Below are 21,385 nucleotides of genomic sequence, written 5' to 3' on the forward strand. Positions count from 1 at the left end.
TATCATACACATATATGAAATTCTCAAAAATAAAGAAGAGAACTGAAAGAGTCTTAAGGTAGGATTAATTTGCATCTTCCTAATGGCTAAAGATGTTGAACATTTTTCCACACATTAAGCATCTGCTTGCAGTGGTTGTTGTAGTTCTTGTCGTTGTGGTGGTGGTTGTTGTTATTGTTGTTGTTGTTGTTGGTGGTGGTGGTGGTGGTATGTGTGTGTTATTTTTAAACTAGATAATTCACTTGTCCATTTGTTAGTTGGATTATTTGTTCTTTTGCTAATTGTATTCTTGGTATATTCTGAAATTCCTTGCAAGTCAATAGGCTGGGGAGATTTTTATCCTGTTCTATTTAATATAGATAATATGTTCTATTTAGATAATAGGTTATCTATTTACTATGGTAATTGTTTCACACTGCACAGAGGTTTTAATATGCCATGCTACCCTCACAATAACTTTTAGCTACTGTTTTCTGAGATAATAGAGTCCTTTGAAGTTATTATTGCTGCAGGTATTAATTTGGCTTCAAGGTTTATCTATGTTTCTTCTATATTATTTACTTTCTTTAAACATTATGATAAAATACTTGGCAAACGAACTTAAAGAAAGAGCAGCTTATGTTAGCTCACAACTTGAGATCATTTGGTAGGTGTATGCTGTGGTTGATTGTACTGTCTCAACTTCTTCCTTGAATTCTTTTTTACTCAATTCAGGGCTCCAGCCTATAAGATGGTACCATCACATTCAGTTAAGGTCTGTCTTCCTCTCTCACTTATATGTCTCTAGGAACACCCTTAAAGTTATCTCCAGATGTACAACTTCTAGATGATTCCAGGCCCTGTCAAGTTGACAATGAAAAGGGAAAGAAAGAGACACTATTCTTTCCCTCTAGGATTCTGAGCCCATACAGTAGATTGCTGTAGGATTAAATAGCTCATGTAATGCCATTACTGGTATTCAGTATTAGTCTTTGATTTTTAAGAAGCATAGGTATCATGGTTTCTGTGGAGGAATTTTCACTTTAAAAACTTATGAAACAGATTCATTTTTATAGACTCCAAATTTCCCTTTATTTCCTTTAATTTGTGTCTAGAACAGTCCATAGGGATCCCAGCATTTCTATCCTGCACCTCCACCTTGTCCTTTGTTTTGTTTTTGCTTTTCGAGGATAAGAAATCCCCTTGGTTTATTGCTATCCACTTTAGACTGTATTTCCTGATTAACTTAGTTATCTCAATCTTCAAGTTATCTTGGCAGCTTCACCATCTCTTGGTGTTGGAGAGTCTCCTGATTTATAGTCAGACTTCATTAGATGCATTTTCTCTTCCCCTGCCTCAGTGAATAATTCCAACTATCTTGCAATGCTTATTTTGAGAGACCAAATCATATCTACTTACTTATGCTGCTCCAAGATCTTGGTGATAAAGTCTGGTACCATGCCAGTTACATCCTGTATCTTTGGTCCACCTATTTTAGCATTCCTCATATGTTCATGCTGCCAGATGTGAGATATGAGATGGATAGAAAATGTGAGCCTCCCCTAAACTATTCTTACTCTTAGGATTAAAATCTGTGCAAGTTTAGGGGTCAGAGGCATTCCTTGGACTATTGTATATAAAGCACACATTAGGGCAGCAGCACATGTGCCTTCTTAGATCATATTCTGTCCACTAGCCTATAAGATTCAGGCACAATCAGCCCCTTTGATCCAAGAACTGCATCAAATCATTTTGACCCTTTGAGGAAGATATGCAACCTGGGTCGAGTAGAGCCAGATGACATTTTTATTACCGCAGCATAAAGCAATATTAAATGATTTCATGAATTGTAGCCAGAACATCTGTTATTAGATGTTAGAAATCTGATGTATTCAATTCTAGCAAACTGGCACTCAGCCCTCTCTAAAATAATGTTTAACTGTTGGGGCAAGAAGTTCTGGAGTGTTCCATTCTTTGCACATGTCACATGCTGCTCTTCTCTCTGATGATGTCCATCAAGGACAAAGACTTCCCTGGACAGCAGGATGACATACCATATGCTATTTTCCTCTAGGTTTCAGTTCAGAAATCCCAGGTCCATATAGAAAGGCAGTCTGCCTATAATGGACAAGGAAAAGAATACAGATGTAAAGATTTGTACATAGACCTACATGGACTGTAAGACCAACCCTGAGAGTTGAAATCAGTTGTATTCATGTGTCTAAGATTCTACCTCCAGCTAATACTTCCACACTCTCATATATCACACACTGCTCTAACCATTGTACAATGTATGGGAAATTGCCAAGTCGTTCATTCACCACAGGCAAGGGTCCATTTCTTTGAGACAGATGGATAATTGTTCCCAACAGCACCATTTCTTTCTTTCAGGAACCAACCATTTTTTTTCACGTTTTATTGGTTATTTTATTTATTTACATTTCAAATGTTATCCTCCTCGGTTTTCTCTCTACAAGCCCCCTATTACAACCCTTCCCTTGCCTCTATGAGGGTGCTCTTCCATTTGGCCACCAATTCGTGCCTCAGCACCATAGCATTCCCCTACCCTGTGTCAGGGAGCCTCCACAGAATCAAGGGGCTCCCCTCCCAGTAATGCCCGCTAAGGCAATCCTCTGCTACATATCCAGCTGGAGCCATGGGTCCCTCCATGTGTACTCTTTGGTTGGTAGTTTAGAAGTACAGAGAGTCAGAAATTTAAAAGTAGGTATGTTTAGCAGTGGGGGAGAAGGAACTGGAGGTAGCCACTAAAAAGTCCCAGATGCCAGGGACCCAACAAAGGTGAGAGAGAACCTCTAGAGACCATATCCAGTGGATAGGCATGGTCCCCAGTTGAAGGATGGGGCCACCCACTCACCTCAAAAATATCAATCTAGAATTTTTCCTGTCCAAAGGAAATATAAGATCAAAGAATAGAGCAGAGACTGAAGGAAAGGCCGTCCAGATACAGCTCAAACTAAGGATCCATCTCATCTGCAGACACCAAAACCATACACTGTTGCTGATGCTAAGACGTGCTTACTGACAGGAGCCTGGTATAGCTGTACCCTGAGAGGCTCTGGTAGAGCGTGACCAATACAGATGCAGTTGCATACAGCCAAACATCCGACTGAGTACAGGCACCCAAATGGAGGAGTTAGGGCAAGGATTGTCGAAGCTGAAGGGGTTTGCAACCCTAGAGGTAGAACAACAATATCAACCAACCAGAACCCCAAAGTTCCCAGGGACTAAACCACCAATCAAAGAGTAATATCTTAACCCATAGTGTTTTACTAGTGGACTCTCAGGACTCAGTCTTCTGGTGTGTTTGTGTTGATTGGCATCAAAGCAAGCGAAAACAGAAAAAAAGAAACGGAAAGGACAAAGTCTTTTGAAAAATGAAGTCTCTCAAATAAGGAAGCCATCCTATAGTTTATTCCTCAATAGGCTTTCCTTCATTACTCACTTATTCACAAGTTACTTTATTTTTCAGAGGTTACCGATGCTTGTTCTATGCATTGGGAGATGGGAAATAAAAACACAAAGAGGAGACTATCCATCAACTCCAGAAGTTGACAGTCTGATAAGGAAAGTAAGGCCCTGGCATTGGCTACAAAGCAAAGCTTTGTCAGTTATGGGAGTTACAGATCGTGCTCAGTGGAACATAAAGCGGGAAAGACATGAAATGTCTACTGGAAGTTTCCAGAAAGAGATAAATGAAGGACATAAGATTCAAGCTGGGCCTCAGGAAGGACAGGGTGTTGGAAGAAAAGAAAGGCAAAGCTGATTGTAGTGGGAAGTGGTAACTGGAAACAAGCCATCCCTTTAGGACAGCAAGAGGTAGAGTTGAGTTTCTGGCAGATCATTGGTGTCCCTGAAGTCTGTGGAGAATAATCATGGAAGATAAAGACTTCTATGAATCATAGGATCCTGAGCCTGCACACAACTTCAATTTAGGGAAATGAATCTGATATCATTACTCTAAAAAGACTATGAGACACCTGAAAAAAATACAGGCCAACAATGAGAAAAGGCCTCATTGGCCTGTGAAAGAGAACACACAGTAGGAGCCTTGTAACAGAAACATATAAGGTTACAGAAATTATTTGTTGTGAGAGGAAGATGGCTTTGAGAATTCTGGAATGAACTTTAGTTTTGACTTGGACCTACCTATGGTTGGTTGCAATTTCTCCAGGACAAGGTCACCATATGGTCATTGAAAGTTTGGTGGAAACAGAGGACTAATAAATCCCTCCTAGGTTTTGGGAGGGCCAGGTGAGCTAATGTACACAAGAACTGAATAAAGCTGAAGACCCCTCAAAAGCTCCTTGTGGTTAAAGAAGCTACATGGATGCTTGACACAAACAGAAAGTTGTGGGCAGGTGAACCTCCAGGCTTTGAGCCAAGATGAATCTGAAAGTGTATAATCACACGGCTGCAAACTAAAAAGAAAAGGAGTGTTCTCATTCAGAAACAGATCAAAGATCAACAAAACTTACCAGAAGACAGAAGAAGATATTTCATGATGTAACTGTTGAGACCTTCTGACTATAAGTTTCCAGGGAGCTAAAAAAAAAATAAAAACTGACAAAACTGCTCCTGTTTGAACTTCTAGATTCTAATGATAATACCTAAGATTGAAAAAAAAATCAACCAAAGGCATATATTTGTCAATCATATAAATGACATAGAATTGACTTCTAAGTAGATTAAGACCAGTGTAATAGACAGCTAAACAACTAATAGGCAATGAATGTGACGGAGACATAAATAGGAGATACTAGTGATCAATGTACAAAAGTCCTCCCATTAAATCCTGACCAATGAAATTAAAATAAAATAAGGCTGTTTTTCAACTGATTATATAGATAACTTAGCCAAAGCTGCTGAAAAAGATATTTTTAATGAAAGGGTAAGAATGGTTTACTCAAATTTACTATAAAAGTAGGGGGGAAATAGAAAATTAGAAAATATAACATTCTTCTGACATTAAATTTTGTGTTAGGTTTTTTAATCTATAAAAGTGATGGACACTCTGAGCTATCATATTTTCCTTGAGGAGTTTACCCACAGGAATAAATATACAAAACTGAAAATAGACACAAATAAATGTTTATTGTATTATTGGCTAAATCATAAAAATGAAACAAAAAATAATCAACATGTAAATATTTTGATATGCCTTATTTCTAGCTATTAAAATTAGCAACATAGAGCTTTGTAGAAATGTAAAGCTTTTGTTAACATATTTTTGAGATAAGATGAGTAGTCTTCGATTTGTTTAAGTATGCATATATAAAATCACAGATTTGGCATAGTAAAATAATGCCTAAAATTATGGTAATCAAAATATTACCTGCTTTTCTCTGGATTAGATTACTGTTTTTAATTTTCTACATTGTTTCCATTTAAAAACAAAGTCTTTATTTTTGCCAAAGCAACCAAATTTCCAAATGAATATACTAAAACACAAATGTAAAATGAGAAGAGGCTCAGGAGGTAAAGGAGAGGCAGGAGTAGAGAGTGAGTCCTGTTAAAATGTACCCATGGGATGTTGATTTATAGAGCAGATGGAGCGATGACATAGGTCAACGCCACTGAAAGAAGAGTCTCCCATTGATAGTTTTCCATAGAAGGGGAAATATGCAGCAGGCAGGACCATATTTGGAACACCAGACTCAGTAAGTCAAAAGAAGGAAGCATCCCCAAAGCTTGTATTGTTTTTGTGGTAAAGCAAGGCAAGGCAAAAGAAGATCTTGGGATGGCCTAATTTGAATAATGTAACAAGGTCTGAGATGTGAGATGTGGGTATGTTTCTTGTCTGGAACCTCACTATGGGCTAACTTTGGGCAGAAGCAGTAAGGCTCATTATGTGGCAGGTAGGAAATAATGAGAGTCGTGCACTTGTCATTGGTTGCTTAGGGAAGAAAGATATGTCCCCAGATAACTTGTTTATTGTCTAAAGCAATCATGTAACCTGGGATGGATGGATGGATGGATGGATGGATGGATGGATGGATGGATGGATAGTTTTTCTCTGACCATCTTAACAGCAAAAATGGTAAAAATACATCATGAAAAAAAAATTAAGGTGACAAATGGGCCTAAGGTTGGTATAAAGCACATGCCATCTAAGTGTGAAGTCTGGAACTTGGATCCCCTAAACACACATTCCAAGTTGGCTCACCTGTAGCCCCAGTTCTCAGACAGCAGAGACAGAGGACTTACGAGGCACACTGGCTAGCTCCTTTATTGATATAGGTTTCACTTAAACTCTGTCTCAATGAACAAGACGAGGAGCAACGTATGTAGATTCCTCTTGCCAACCTCGGGCCTTCGCATTCGTACACATACATGAGCGCAGCACACAGATGCACTCACACAATATAAACATGCATAGACACATGCTAGAGCTTATCGCCTCCAGTGGCTTCCAACTTAAAAGTGTGGCTTAAGTTGTTCTGGGAAAATAATTACTACAGAGTTTGGCAAAAAAAAAAAAATGTGATAAGGAATGTGAATGGTTTTACAGAGCAATTTTCTAGATGTGAGTAAGGAACAGGTATCCAGGGCCCAGTGAAACTGGGTGCAGGCACAGAAAAAGGTAAATACATTTATCTCGGGGTTATGCTTGAATGTTTATTAATAATAGACTCAGAAATTTGCCAACTATTATTGAAATTCAGTTTTTTTAACAGATGTACATCTGCACCGAAGGTGGTGTCTGAACCTTGCTGTAAGACACACTAATCATTGTTCCATTCAGAGCATTTCCCATCATTCTGTGCTGCCTTTGACTCATTTGAGAAGCTTCTATCCTCTCTTCTTACCCACACTACTCCCTGTAGGCCCCTCCCCTACACATTCATATTAAGAAACAATGAGTGGTATTACTTCTCAAGCCTTGCCAAGGTACGAGAAAGAGGTAAAGAAAAATTGTGTTCTAGCTCTCTCCAGTGTCTGACATCATGAACATTTTCACAAGTAAGTCTCTTCTGTCAGTTTATATTCTTCTTTGATGTTATTTTTTTTGAAGTTTGTTCTTATAACATATTCTCTAGGATAGCCTTGAATCCATGATCCTCTGCCTGTGTATCCTGAGTTCTGTGCTTACAGGCATGCACCACTATGCCTGGCTTATATATTTTTTTTTCTGTTCAATGAAATTAACAACAATCTTCATAGCCAGCTCCTATATTAGATTCAGATGAGTGACTTTTTTCATGAATTTATTATTCCATTCTTTATTTCAATACAGTTTAATCATGTGCAACACATTCTGAAGGATGTCCTGACTGACATCTCTCTATTTATTTGTGTTTGGTTTAGTAACTAGTGTCTTCAAGTGCTTGAGAGAGGCCAGATGAAGGAAAGAGGCATAAAACACCTCCCACATGTCAACTGATTCCACATGACAGAGTCTGGCTGTGTGAAGCAATAAACGTGTCCTGTTGACATCGGGCTGAGCAATGCCAACAAGGACATTGCTAGAGGAATAACAAGCCAGCATGGCGATTTCTCTGGACCTGTTTTCTTTTTTTTTTTTTTTTTTTTTCTTGCAACTGCACATTCTTTGCTTCTGATATGGAGACTATTTACAGAATATTCCAAGGAGATAGCCCATGGTATTGGCCGTACCCTGTTTTGGAATTATTATTTTTGGTATTTTTTTTCTTGTTTGTGAGTCAAAAAGATTGTGAGTTTAAAAATACATCATACATTTGATCTTGTTTGTGCAAGACTCACTCCTCTTTCATGAACTCTCCAAGTTGGGGCTGAGAGAAAGAAAGATGTCCACAGGGAGGATGAAGAAAGAACCCCCTTTTCCCCCCCTCTGGGTACATAGTCTCCTTTGGAGATAAGAGATCCAGGAAAAGAAGTACTAACACTTCAGGGAATGACTACAGCAGCCTGATGCCTTTTACCAAGAAATGAAGTCAAAGGAAAATAATTACCCATCAGTGGGAGGGGATTACAGTCCAAGCCAACTTTCCCCGTAGCATTCTCCAGTGCATTCTGTGAAAACAATACAGTTCGAAAAAGCAAACAGGAGTTGTATGATACACGCAGACATTTTCCCAGCACCACCATAGACAAATCACAGAAAATTTTTCTTAATTTAATCACACACATAATTCCCTGTTTATTTCTTCGGCTAAACATTCTCTCGAGGCAATCTCACTCATTTGCATATCCTAGCACCACATACAGGATAATAATATTTAACTTGTCAACTGTAGATTTAACCCCCTTTAGAGCTGTGAAGTAATATCAAATTGTTGGTAGAGAATTCAAGTGCAATGGGCCTCAAACCAAATCCCTTATGTTAACCCAAAGCCAGTATCTCCCTCATCCTGAAATCTTTTGAATAATTACCACGTCAACAGTCTTTCCAACACAAAAATGTTCACACCCTTATTGTGATTATCTTAAATATTTAATTGTTATAGGTTTCTTGGGTTAGATAAAATGTAATTCTCAGAAGTCTGGAAAGATCAACTCACTGAAGTCACAAGGTAGGAAAGAGTTCTGTTATTTTGTTTGAACTCCTAGGTATCCAATGCCTTTGCTCACTTCCTCCTTCAAATATCTTCCTTGATTTCTGTAGTTTCCTTTCTTTTATTCATTTCCTTCAAAAGCTTGTAACTTTTGCTCTTTATCTTTATTGACTTTGGTGGTCTTATTCACCAGTGAATATATGAAGAAATACCCTTATTACTCTACAGTGATGTGCCCAAGAAATCTAGCAGACACCTCCTTGGTAATTCTAGAATCAGCATTTTTAATTTTTTAAATTTTATTTCATGTATATGAGTGTTTGCCTACAAATATGTTTGTGTGCCATATGTATGAATTGCTCATGGAAGCCAGAAGAGGGCACAGGAATCCCCCCAGAACTGCAGTTACAGACATCTGTGAGCCATCATGCGGGTGCTGGGAATCAAAACCAGGTCCTCAATAAGAGCAGCTAGTTGTCTTAACTGGTGGTTCATTTCTCCATCCTCTGGAATCAGTTTTACAGGATTTCAAAGGGTTTCTGAATCAAAAGATTGGAGCAAAACCATCTTACATCAAATTTGTGAAATAATGAAGTTGAAGATACTATTAATAGTGTAAATATTAAAATAGGTCTGTAGCCTCCATTGCTCCTGGCAGGACTGTATTCTTGAAGTTTACTTCATATTCTTCCATGAGATTTGTCCCCACCCCATTGCATATCTCTGTTGCCATGTGCTTTCTAACGTGGGAGTGGAAAGACTATACCCATTGTAACCCTTTGTCCATCCTTGCTTGTTTCCTTTCTTTGTTTGTTTAAGTGGAGTAAATAACTGTAGAAAGTGGAGGGGCTCTGTTCCTTTGGTTTATAAAAATATTGTAGGAATAAGGGACAGTCTAGCAGACCTGTTTATTCCATACAATACTGTTAACATGGCTAAGAAACACATATATTATTTCAATGTGTATTAATTTTGGGGGTTGATATAGCAGCTGACATTGGATTAATTCATGCAAGTAAAAGCTGACAGCAAATCATCCACTCTGCCAAAGAATCTCAAGGACATGTGAACATTCTTTGAAAGGCCCTACCTTGTGCATCTCTAGTCTCTATAAAATTGCTTAGGTTGTAAAGTCTTAAATTTTCTTGTGACAAATACCTTGGGTATCTCAGTGAATCCCACGAATACCTTAGAAATAGAAGTATTTTGTTGAAATACTTCAAATAAACTGTGTAATATTACAAAAGAAGGATTGTCTATAATTATTACCATAATCTTCACATATTTCAATATGAAATCTGGATAGTGTTGCTTGTCCTGGATGAGAATGATGAAGGATGAATGGTCTCTGTCAAGGCACCACATATGCCATGACAGTCATTTAGTCAATGTTATTTTTTTTCTTGCTCTTTTGTCTCGTGTCTGAAAGTGTGAAAATTCCAGTCTAGAAGGAAACATTAAGATACAGAATGACAGTTTCCATACATAGTATTTTAAAGGTCAGGATATACTTTTTATAAGAATTACCAGAGTTTTCTAGGACTTTTGAGTTTAATTAAAACATAGTGGGATTTTGCCTGCCTGTTAAGATCAGTGAGCTCATATTTGGCTAGATCAACATCTTTGATACAAGTTATATCAGAATCCATTCAATAACTTATAATGGAAATGACTCATTCCTTTCCAAATATTGATCAACAAGTACACATGAAGAAAGAATATGTTACAGATGTCTGGGTAAGTAGATGTTGGTGACTGAATGATACCTGCCTTGGACAACATAAAAGCTGGCTGGCAGGTTTGTACAGAGAGATTATGATCATATGTAATGTACTGTTAGAATTAATAAGTGCTTTAGTTTAAAGGAGTCCAGAGATCTGTCTTCTTAGTTTATTTTAAGGTGTGCTGTATGGTGTTATTAACTAGGTTCTATGTTGTGCAGGAGATTTCTAGCACATGTTTGTCATGCATAGCTGAAACTTTATACTCACACATTCACCATGCATTTTTCTGCATTGTATAGCTCTGACTCAAGCTTTAAATTTAATATGGCTCTAAATGATTGACAGTATTAATAAACCTTACAACCCACATCAGATACACACAAGATTGTGAATAGAGCTTAGTCTAATATATCAATGGAATCCTGATACTGGCTCAATGAATGATACAAAGCAAATATTCACACAATACTCTTTAAAAGGAAACTAAGTTTTGTTGGCTTATGGATAATATTAAGATATCTGGAAAGGAAATATATCTAAAACAACTAGCATAATTTATTTTTAACTGAAATAAAGTTAACTGGATGTAATATAGCTTTTTAGTCATCTATACCTCTGTGAAAGTTAGCTAAATAATTCATGCCTCACTAACATTGTCTAAAATGTGTTGATGATAAGTCACCTGTAGAATTATTGATAAGTCACCTGTAGAGTTATGTCAGATTCAGTGATGCAGTATATTCAAAACAGTAGCATAGTGGACATTCTATAATTACTGATAAACTAGTAACATTCACAGTATTCATTTCATAGTGTAAATTTCATCAATTTAAGATTAGGCTTATCAGGGCTGAGGAGATACTTCAGTGAATGAAATGTTTGCCTTGCAAGCATAAGAAACAGAATTCAGTTCCCAATAATCCACAGAAAATCTGAGTGGGTATGGCAGTCTGCCTATAGTCCTAGTATAAGGACATCATAGAATTCTCAGAGCAAACTGGCTAGCTAGACTAACCAAAATAGTGACTTCTGGGTTCAGCAAGGGACTCCACTTCAATGTGTAAGGTGAGAGCAATTGAGAGAGACACATTCGATCTTACTTTGCCATATGCAAGCATGTGTGTCCACACACACACATACACACACAAACACACAATCCGTACATATATGAGCCCACATACATAAGAACATGCATACATACATATACATAAAGGAGAGATTACAGATAAAACTGCTCTGTTTGTTTAAGGGTTTGTTTTGTCATCTGTCTTTATTACCAAGTAGCCAGCTATCATCACTTTGAGGTATGCTTGAAGGTTCCTTGAAATTTGAAACTTCTAATTGATTCTAAAATTGACACCATAATAATACAAGATCACACTGTAGTATATGTGAAACAGTATGAAATAAATGACTTTGTGTATCCTATGAGTATATGAATCTATTTTTCTGATAATCATATATGGATATAGGTAGATATATGTATAAATATATATCATATATATGTGTGTATATATCATGTTCGTAATGTACTAGTAGTGCCTTCCTCTTATACACTTTGTCATAATTACTTTATCCATCCCCACTCATAGATATAAAGAGGCTTGCTCAAAGCATCTCAAGGCCATGGTGTCAGAAGTATGAATTAATTGTCTTTGGGGATCAGGGGCCACTTCACTGATTTATGATTTTATTTGCATGAACAATTCCAGACGTGGGGATACTTCCAGAGAAGCAGGACTGGCTTAGACTACAACACATTTCTTCTCATACTTTAGATTCCAACTAATAAAAAAGGGATGCTATTTCTTTTTGTCAGCATGCTGACATGCCTGATGTGATGGTAGCCTCCTGCTGGTAGGCAGAGGTAAGGCTATGGCTCAGTCATGTATGACCACAGCTAGGTAGTTCAGCCTGTCTCAGTAGAGGAACAAATACCAGACTGCTTAACTCTGCAGGTGGCTGTGTCATTCTTAGTTGTTAGTATAAAATTTATAAACATAACATTATGTTGTAGGAAAGTTGGATGAGAGATCTTGTATTAGGAAGAATGTGCCTATGGGGCTTTTAAAAGAGTATTGAGTTGTTTGTCACTGTTTTATGGCTCTGGATAGGATGTTTCTATCTAGCCATTTTAAGATTTATGGTGACATCAGGCTAAGGAATGATGTATTTTTTAAATGTTCACATGTCACCTTCCAGCTGAGGGAAACATCTCACGATTCCTACTGCTTTGGCTAGACTATCTTTTCTTTGGCTTCCCAGAGAAGGTTCAAGATTTGAGAATTTTGAGCCTTCCTAGGAGGAAGCTTTAACTCTTCAATACATAATGAACAGCATGGTCAGAGAAGCAGCAGATCTTATGAAGAGGACATCTGTTCCAGAGAACAGTACAATATAAAGTTCAATGATGTCAGTTTCTGTTACATCTACTGAGACAACTTTTGAGTTTTCTTTGTGTGCGTGTGCATGTGTGTATGTGCGTGTGTGTATGTGTGTGTGTGGGGGGGGGAAGAGTCAGGTGAGGATGAAGGGGAACACTTTTTGTCTGTGTACAAATACATGAGTATGTTTAAGTATGTGGAAGTTAGAGGGAAAGTTTAGATGCCATTCCTCATGTGGTACCAGTAAATCTTTCTTGAGACATACTTGGAACTCATCATATAGGCTGTGTTTGCTATTCTGCAGTCCCTGGGGATCTACCTGTATCTTCTTCCACAGCACTGGGATGACAATTGTGTCCCACAAAACCTGTTTTTTTTTTAAACTTGTATTCTAAAGATAGCACCTGAGTTCTCTTGCTTGCAAACCAAGTTCATTTTCAACCTTTTCTGTCAGTCTTATTTCTTTAGCAAATTTCTGGACCTTTTTGGCATCACTATGGGAAACATGTAAATGTGCCATTCAGGTTCCCCTTAAAAAGAGTTGAAGCTATCTGGCATTCCTAGTATGGAACTCCCATGTCTTAGTTTGGGTTTTATTGCTGTGAAGAGATACCATAACCACAGCAAGTCTTACAAACATTTAATTTAGGATGGCTCAAATGTTTAGTTCTTTATAGCCATAGCCAGAAGCATGGTGGCATGCAGGCAGACAAGGAGCTGGGAGTCTTATATCTTGATTCACACAGGCAGCAGTAGGAGACTGTGTGCCACACTGGACATAGCTTGAACATATAAGACCTCAGAGCTTGTCTCTATAGTGACAGACTTCCTCCAACAAGGTCATACCTATTGCAACAAGGCCACACCTCCTAACAATGCCATTTCCTATAACCAAACATTCAAATACATTAGTGTATGTGGGCTGTTCCTATTGAAACATCACATCCCAGTATCCATTACACCCTTCTGATTAAGGTCAAACCCTCCCTGGGATCATCTCAAGACTGAGCACAACTAGGTAAGACTCTCCTTGGTGCTATCACTACAGGGTTCCTGCTAACTCATCCAATCCTCAAAAGTTTTATTGGAACCTATTGCTTATCCTACATATGCTGTCTTTCCCTTTCCTCTCCTAACTCCCTTTTCAGCTTTCAGATACACAGCTCATTCACAGACAGCACATTCTTACTATTTCTCTTTATTTTACCCCACATCTTTTATACATTAAACTCCATTGATTCTGAAACCTTAGACATAATCCTTCAGTTGTATCTCTCTTTATAACTCTTCAAAACACCCTGTTTTAATTGTGTTTCCATAACTTATATGTGAAATGATTTTGAATAATGGAATCAATTTGTGAGAGTTTTATAAGTGTCATAAACAGATGGATTCTGTCTTTGACACACAGTAGAATTTAGAATGGTATGAAATATTAAAAGTAAAAAATACTCATAAATAAAAGAAAAATGAAAAAATTGGAGGGTACTCAGATATATTATAAAAAGCTTTATGTTTTTATAATGAAATATATAAAATAATGAAAATTATTTCTGTAAATATGCTATATCCCATAGGAAGAGGATGCTTGGACTGTTTTGGTCTCATACCTACTTCAGCAACTGGCTTTCACTTGGATCATGTGCTCATGATTCAGTAATAATAGAATGAGATAGTGGGCTATACATGTGATGCTTCACTGCAACCCTGTTTGGAGTTAAAGATCAATACAGTGACAGAACTCATGTGAAAGTATATAAGTATAAGTAGAGAAAATGTCCATAGTAAGCAAGAGATAAGGCACTCGCTGCTGATAGTGTTCATACATTATTTAAAAGTTCTTATTTTATTTTTTAGGTATCATGCATGAAATGTTCTGTCAATCAAGACTTTTGAATGAACTTATGTAAATTTAAGAGACAGAGAGAGAGAGAGAAAGAGAGAGAGAGATCCCAGATCTATGACTAAATGTATAGTCTGAAAAAATGCTATGCATATTTAGCAAATAATCTTTTGACATGACTCCGATTGTAAGACCACCTATGGCAGTGGTTCTCAACTTTCTTAATGCTACAACCCTTTAATACAGATCCTCATGTTGTAGTGACCCCCCCAATCATAAAATTATTTTCATTGCTACTTCATAACTTAATTTTGCTGCTATTATGAATCAAAATGTAAATACCTGTGCTTTCTGATGTTCTTAAGTGAACCCTATTCAAAGGTCATGCAACCCTAGGAAGGGTTGGCAACTCATAGCTATACATCTACATCATCTACATCTATCTATCTATCCATCCATCCATCATCTATCTATCTATCTATCTATCCATCCATCATCTATCTATCTATCTATCTATCTATCTATCCATCTATCTATCTATTTATTTATCTATTTATCTGTGGATGTTTGAAGAGGTATTAATCCCTATAGACTCATGATATGTTTTAATGCATGGCCCATAGGGAGTAGCACTATCAGCAAGTATGGCCTTGTTGAAGTAGGTGTAGCATTCTTGGAAAAGTGTGTCATTGTTGGGGTGGTCTTTGAGGTCTCCTATGCTTAAGGCAAACCCACTGTGGCAGTTTCCTTCTGTTGTCTGTGGATCAAGATGCAGACCTCTCAGCTCCTTTTCCAGCAGCATGTCTACCTGCATTCTGCCATGCTTCCTGTCATGGCAATATTGGACTAGATCTCTGAAACTGTAAGCCGACATAATTAAATATTTTCCTTTTTAAGAGTTGCAATTGTCATGGTGTCTCTTCACAGCAATAAAGCCCTAACTAAGACACTATCTAAATGACTATCTATCATTCACATAATTTTTGGCCTCTATTATCCTGCATATTGAAATAGCGATGGTGACTAAATTCTAAGTATACATAAAACGTAGAGTTGAACATTCAGAATGTCTATTGACATTTTTTAAGCCAACAAAAGACAAAATTAAGTTATTTGATGGTTAAATTGCTCATATAAACAGCTCGAATTAGGAAGGAGTAGAGGCAAGGGGAAGATATTGTGTGGTAGTAAATCAGATGACAGTGACCTGTTAGAGCATGGGTGTCAGCAGGAGAGGAGAGAGGTCCCTCAGGGTGGGAACATGATGTGTATTTTGCAGGAAGGGATCAGGCAATAGCCCTTGAGATGAGCATATTCTGTATTTCAGGATTCTATGTCAGAAACTCATAAGCTCAGTTGCCTTAAGAGAATACTTTCACATTGGTTATCAGTGAACAAAAACTTGACAATCTGTTGAGAAAAGTGATTCTGTTTTGCTGCAGAGTCAAGAAGACTGACAAATCAGGTAGACCCTTGGAAAACATGGAGTTCTCAAGTCCTGCAATTTTTCAAGGGTCAAAGATTTGGTGGTCCCTTTTGTCTCTGTTGTGTTGGATTTCTCTCAAGTCCCCACCAGGCTCAGAGCCCAGACTTCTCTTCTTCCTCATATATAGACTTTCCATTCATATTTCATCTCAATGAACAGGTTCCCAACTCCACCTTGAGACTCCCTTGCCACCATAATGACTTTCATCTTATCTCTCCTGACTTGAAATTCTAAGTCATCCAAGAGACTGAACCCTTTCTATCTCCATGTATCTTCCTGAAGAGAATTCTATTTTCTCCCTATCTTAATAAATTCAATGACTAATTGTTAAAAATTCTCTGAGTAATAACATTTATAGTACAAAAAATGGTATGGTCCTAGGCTTCTGATCTATTCTCCAAAGTAGCTCACATTCTATTGAAGATAAGCAGAAGTATGTGTAAAGAGACAAGGCAGAAAATGCAGAGGAAAGACCAAATAGCTCTCTCTAGATAGCTATCTGAAACTGTCATGAAGGTCGTGACATTGACTTGAGATAATGAATGACAGGTGAGGTTTTAATACCCAGGAGAATGTGGAACAAACTCTCACGTGCAAAAGCTGCGTGTACATGAAATCACTGCAACAGCCTTAGAGTCACCAGGCTGTTGGTACAGTAACATACCCTATACTGGCAGCTCACTCAAAGCTACCTTGTTTTACGATCAATGGTCACTGCTGGTTGCATGTACATCTAATTGCAAATTTTCTCTCCAGTTGCTACACAGAGCAGGAAGCTGACGCCCTCTTGCATTAGCTAGAGCAGAGACAGAGCCCTGGCAGGTGTTGTGTGAGTCTGATCTGTGAGGGGCTATTGAGAACCTGCAGAAGAAAGCAGGGATGATTTCATCAAACAAGCATGTGGCTGCACTAAGCAATCTGTTTTTGTAGGATAAGGTCCCAGACTAAGAAGGGATGGGCCACTATGTGGTACAAACCCACGGGGAACAGGCTTGCAGCTGCCCCATGTCTCTAGTAATCCACTGACGTAGATGGAGCAAACTCCACTCACTCTTCAGCTTACTCATAAACTGTGGCCACGAAACCCAGGCTCAGCGGGTAGAGGCACCACAATTTCATTGGGATTATTGCCAGCTACATGGTAACTGGGTCAGGCAAGTCACAGCCTTTGTTAAAACATTTAAAATGAATAGAACTGATTAGGTCCCCCCCCCCCCCATTTCTCCTTCAATAGATTCATGGATTCACTTTCTAAGCTGTGTACACATTGAGAGTGGATCTGGAGAAGTTCATGGTTTTGAGTAAACAATTGGGAAGGTCTTTGCCTGCAGTTCTTTATTTTGGTTGCAAATAGATTCAGTGGTCAGAAAAATAAATCTTTATAGCTTTACACCACGTTTTCCCAACAGTTGATGTTCATGCTAAAAACATCCTTTGTAATAAGTTCGTGCTAAGTGATTGTACAAACAATGGGCCAATGGAGCTGTTTCAAGCTCCTTCATTTTTAAAGCCGCCCCTTCATTGCAGATGCCCCAGACGCTCATTCTGAGGTCAGGTCCAGCTCCTGTTCTGAGGTCCTGTGATCTGTGACTCCCAACCCCTGCCATGTTGCTTGTGTTGCTAGGGAGTAGAGATACTGTATTCTTTGTTGTCTACTCCGACCAGACTGGTATTTGCTTTGTTGCCGCCAAAGAATTATGTTTCTGTCAGCCCGGTTTTCTTGGCTTTGGCAAATCCTGGTTATATTTCCCAATTACAAAGTCATGACTCATCTTGTAGCATCTCCTGATTTAAAATTAGCCCAACAGATTGGATTTGTTAAACTGAAAACAGCAGGGAAGGATGAGTGATTCTTCATAATGACAATCCCTGTTATTTGTGGAGCCTCAAGAAATTTGTAAGAAAATGCAGAGAGATTGTAGAAGAGGAGTTTTAACTCATTAGGAAGTTTGACTGTTTAGTCTCAGCAGGATAAATAATTATATTTTGTAAAATGCCGAGGCCTGGTTATCCTGTTTATTGAAACAGTTTTGAACTAAGCCATAATCGCAAATTAGTCATTAATATGAGACTTGAATAGAAAGGTGCAATTTAATTTTCATATGGCATGTTCAACACAAATGAGAGGGTCTCTCAACCATGCCCAGGACCCAGACAAATCCAATTCTGTTCTTTAGTCTTTGTGACCAGAAAGAAATGAAGAGAGTCTAAATAATTTCACCTCAGCTTTTCATTGTTATAAAAAAATTAAAAAGGCAATACTTGTTTCTTCTCATATTTCTAATCAGATGCCTCTCCCATTTCAAGAAGACAGATGCAATTCCCCATGAGCTTAGAAGGGGAAAGCAATCAAATTTTGGCCAAACTGGGAGTGCTGACAAAGTTCTCCCTTCTGATCATCAAATGATTGCTTCATTTTTTTCCCCCCACTCAAAAGAGGCATCCTCTGGCACATTGCCTTACTCCTTCATCTCAAGAAGGGTACCATTTAAAATATCACACATGCATGTCACTTTCTTCACCAGGTTTGAAGATTGTTTCTTTCAATTCAAGGATTCCTGTACAGTGTAACAATTGGATAGGACAATAACTGTTATCAATGCCGATGTGCTGGATCAAAAACAAGGACACTCATCAGTCGCTGAAAAGACAGGACTGTAATCCACCTGGGATATTTTTAGTAAAAGAGACTATTCCTTGATTAGATCCTGACTTTATTCTCTTAGAGGACGTCCTTAGTGTTTATTTTGTTTGACCTCTGGATCTGTTGTCTGAGTGAGTCTTTATTTTTGATCTTGTAGGTCATTTCTGATATAGCATGACATATTTGGGGCTCCATTGCTTTCTTGGACACCACCAAGAAATTGCATTTAAACCAGTTGGTTCTTTCCTAAGCTTAATACTTTCACATAGCACTTTGCCAAGTGTTGCAACCATTAACATCTTCATGCCTTGCCCTGAGTCTTAGAACCATAACTTCATTAAATCCATAGTCTTCTTTTTCATATCTCTATGAGTGGTTGTTTTATCATTGCTTTCTTCCTTGCCTCCAACATTGGGATCCTTAGGCACCTCTTTCAAACACTTTCTCACATGTGAACAAATGATATTTGTGTATCTTTTGGGGGCTGACACCAAATTTTGGTACCAAATTTTATACCATCCATATTAGGTTGGTTATAGTGCCATGACAAATTAACTCTATAATCTTATCAACTTAATACACCAAATACTTCCTTCTTTGTTGATTGTAATTTTAATTAGTTAATTAATTATTAAATATTATATATAACATGTTAGCCAAGACGTCATTGACTCAGTTTCTCCAGGATCAGGTGGAAAAAATAAATTAGGCACTTGGTATATTTCAGAAATTGATTAATTTTAACATATAGTGAAGACACTAAGTAACTCATTCTAAAACATGTAGCCAAAATTGAACATAGATTTTTTTCTGAATTCAAAGCTCATGTCTTTTATATTTTTGTTCATTGTTCTAAGGTGTTAAATTTGAGGTTTTCTGTAGAGAGCATTGGACTTTAAAGCAGAGCTTGCAGAGTGTCACATGCATACAAATCACCTAAAAATCTTCTTTTAAAATTCAATTAATTTTCTTTTTACTTATTTACTTAACATCTCACTCACTGCCCCCTTCTGGTCAACCCCTTCTCAAATCCTTTCCCCATCCCCCTTCCCTTCTCTGAGCAGGTGCCCTCCCATGGGTATTCTCACACCCTAGTACTTCAAGTCTCTGCAAGGCTACAGGCTTCCTCTCCCACTGAGGCAGTCAAGGCACAGGCAACAGATTTTGGGATAGCTCTCATTCCAGTTGTTTGGGACCCACTTGAAGACTAAACTGCACATCTGCTATTTATGTGAGGGAAGGCCTAGGTCCAGCCTATGTATGTTCTTTGGTTTTACATAGGTATCTTATTAAAATCCAGAATCTGCTTTCTGGGAATAGGTTTGAGGTTCTAAGTTTATAGATCAGATAGTGCTGCAGCAGCTGCTGCCAGGGGTGGCTGTGGTAGTAGTGGTGGCGATGAATGACGGTATTGTAGTTGGTGGTGGTAGTGTTGTTGCTGCTGCTGTTGCTGCTACTCCTGCCACTTCCATGATGATGATTCAAGGCAGTTTATAACGATCAAGGACAGCAGTGGACGATCTTGCAGATGTGAAGCTTATCAAAGTAACATCTTTCTGATTACCTAGAAAGAAATCATTTTAAATCATACTAAACAAACATTATTTTTAAAAGGTAGGTTGATGGGCATATTTCTAATTACACTCATTAAGAGATTAAATGCTTATTACTTGTGAATGTTATTTTGAATTTATGTTGAAAATGAAAAACATTAATAAGCCTGTTTCTTTGAACTCTTTAGGCAAGGTTATACTCATATAGTTTAGAATGAAGGCGTCAGAGGGTCCTAGACAAAAATGGATTGAACTTTTGATGATGCTTAGGCCAAAACATGTATGGTTTTAAGATATCTCTTTATTTTAAGTTTGACTGGATTTAGAGACGATGAGAAAGTATGTCTTTATTGAAAAAAAAAAAAAACCTTTTTAGAGTTTATTCTCCCCAGATTTAAGGATAGAATTAAATCCATACCAAGAGGGAAAGGCTATCTTGGCTTCAGATCCAGAGCCTGAGATGTCCAGTATGTAGTTTTCAAGGATTTTCAAAGAGGAATTGCTTAATGTACTCATAAATTTACATCAATAAGAAGAAGAACACTTTCATGTAAATGCCATTCTTAACATGGGAGCAGCAGAGGAATGTAAATCAGAACAAATAGAAACTTACTTCAGATTCCAAAGATCAGCTGAGTCTAAGAGCCACTCAATGAAAGCTTTAAAAAACATTTATTTTGTTGATTAAATTTGTTCTTTGACAACTGTGTACATGTGTGTAGAGTACGACTTTTACTGTCCCCCTCCCAATCTTCCCCTGTCTACTTCCCACTGCAGTCATTTTCCTCTACCCTGTCTTACTGTTCCGTCTCCTTTTTCTTCATTCCTGTCCTTTTCTTTAGTTTTGTGACCCACTGTTTTGAACTATGACTGTATATGTGTCAAGAGACTTGAAAATACCCTTTGAAGCTTCATGGCCTCATTATTGAATACACAACTGAAGATGCTTATTGTCCTTTCCTATAATGTATTAATATCCAGCAGATCAATATGGGAGGGTAGGACCCTGTTAGTCCATTCCTGATCCATAATTAGATATCAAGAGGCACAATATTGTGCAGGTTCCATGCAGGCAACCTTAACCATTATGAAACCATATTTGCAATGAGTGTATCATGTCCTGAAGAGAGCATTTCATAGTCCTCTGTCTTCTAGCTCTTACATTCTTTCCACTCCCTCTTCTGCAATGTTCTCTGAGCCTCAGTGGGGCTCAGAGAATGTTGAGAATGTACTGTCTAGATCTCAGAACTCACTCATCATTTATTCTAAGTACTTTT

Source organism: Arvicanthis niloticus, chromosome 11, assembly GCF_011762505.2.
Source record: "Arvicanthis niloticus isolate mArvNil1 chromosome 11, mArvNil1.pat.X, whole genome shotgun sequence".
Classification (NCBI taxonomy): Eukaryota; Metazoa; Chordata; class Mammalia; order Rodentia; family Muridae; genus Arvicanthis; species Arvicanthis niloticus.